Below are 2,294 nucleotides of genomic sequence, written 5' to 3'. Positions count from 1 at the left end.
AGGCGCTGAGGATGGCTCTGTGGCCTCTGCCTCAGATGCTAGAATGGCTCTGGTTGCAACAGAGCAACACCCCAGATGGGCAGAGCATCGCCCCTGGTGGGCATGCGGGTGGATCCCGGTCGGGTGCCTGCGGGAGTCTGACTGCCTCCCCGTTTCCAACTTCAGAATAAAAAAAAGCTAATTTTATTCCTCTTCTAACTGCCTGCTTCCTTGCAAATGGTGACACTACTGACCGCATGCGCAGTTGATCAAGGTCTGCCAGCTATAGACCTTCCTGCCCAGGCAATAGTGAACTTCACCACCATCTTGCACCCACAGCACAGGCACAAACATAGTTACAGGCGCGTAGCTAGAAAAGGAAGTCACCCAACCCTGAAATGGAAAATTTCTCAAGCCTGCCTTTTTGTGTAAGACCTCTTTGTCCCCAGTTTATAAAAGCAGCCGCTCAAAGACAGCCCCGGAGTCGGTTTGAAGGACCTTTCCTTCCTCTGTGCTGCCTCCCTTGTGCTCCAGCATTCGCTTAATAAAATTTGTCCAGAAACCTCTCGGGCAGTTCCGCTTGATTTACTATCTTGGGGAATCCAAGGACCCCAAATGCCATTAACATTTGTGTCAGTCCTACGCCCTGGAGAGTGGTCCCTCAGGGGGCAGGGACTGTATCTCAGTCTGTATTCACAGCTTCTAGCAGAGCACTGGTATATAACAGGTTTCTAATAAATGCTTGACAAATTAGTACACGAACAGATAAGAGAAATATGTACTAGAAATAAAATTGCCAAATTTTCTATGACTGCACAACACTTTTACTAGTATTATTTTAATTTTATGATATCTTTGATATGTAAGTAGTATTAACATAACATTTTATTATTTTATCAGAAAAAAAAATGTAATTTTTCCTTAATTGTGGTTTTAAAAAGCATTTGTTTTCATGCTAAACTAAAATTTTATGTCCAGCAATAAAAACTAATAAAATGTAACAAAGGGGCAAATAAGTTTGTAAATATGATGTATATGTTTGCACGCTTTGGGTGTGGGAGACAGGCTGTAAGCAGGCAAAGTTTTTATAGCCTAAGGTTTAGTTTTAAGACTAAGCCTTCCCCTCCCTTCTAATACTAAGATCTTCTCTAAACTAAGCTTTTCCCCACACCCTTGACTGATTGCGTGATGTGGGTGGTACAGTCTTATGAGGAATCCCTTTTATGCCTCAGATAAGTGGCTTTGTATCAGAGACTTCCTTATTTGTATATTGGCTTAAAGGCTTTAATTTGTACACTATAAGATAAGGCAGACCAGGACTCTCTCATTCAGATCCTGCCATCAGCATTGCAGAGGAGAGGTAGCCAAGATGGCGGAGTGCTGAAGGAGATTCCAGTTTGTGCAGAGAGAAGGAGATGGGGAACAGAGGTGAATAGGCTGATGAGGTAGAAACCTTTGATTCTAGGAAAACTCGGATGAGTTTTGGGAGCCCTAAATGGAAAGGGAAGTGTTTTCTCACTTTGTGTATTTCTCGCTCACGGTGTGTGAGCTAGGATTAAAGGTAATGATCAACCAGTTCTTGGCTCCATTGTTTCATTACCGTCTGTCCGAATCAAAAGCGAATCTGCGCGGGCCAGGCGGCTGTGATAGTGGCCGTGGCTACTGGCTTTACAGGAAGTCAGTGAACAAAAGACTGTCCAAATAAATATATTATTAAGCAAAACATAGTAAGAACTTATCTTTTCTAGTAAGTGTGAGCTTTACTGAGAGAATTTACTACCATCCAGGACATAAATATTAGTTTCTTGGTCTTAACATTTTACATGAAATGAGCCTGACCAGGTGGTGGTGCAGTGGATAGAGCGACGGACTGGGATGCGGAAGGACCCAGGTTCGAGACCCCGAGGTCACCAGCTTGAGCATGGGCTCATCTGGTTTGAGCAAAGCTCACCAGCTTGGACCCAAGGTCACTGGCTCGAGTGTGTGTGTGGGGGGGGTTACTCAGTCTGCTGAAGGCCCGCGGTCATGGCACATATGAGAAAGCAATCAATGAACAACTAGGGTGTTGCAACGAAAAACTGATGATTGATGCTTCTCATCTCTCTCCGTTCCTGTCTGTCTGTCCCTATCTATCCCTCTATCTGACTCTCTCTCTGTCCCTGTAAAAAAAAAAAAAAATTTTTACATGAAATGATAGTTGACAATGAAACAAAAGTTTCTCTCAAGCAAATGTAGAGCTCAGAGATTTCCACTTTCTGGAGCGACCTGTAATGCTCTATCATGTGCTTGATTTTGTGGCATACTTTTAAGAATTC

This window comes from Saccopteryx leptura, chromosome 12, assembly GCF_036850995.1.
Source record: "Saccopteryx leptura isolate mSacLep1 chromosome 12, mSacLep1_pri_phased_curated, whole genome shotgun sequence".
Taxonomy (NCBI): domain Eukaryota; kingdom Metazoa; phylum Chordata; class Mammalia; order Chiroptera; family Emballonuridae; genus Saccopteryx; species Saccopteryx leptura.
Note: the sequence above shows the minus strand (reverse complement) of the source record.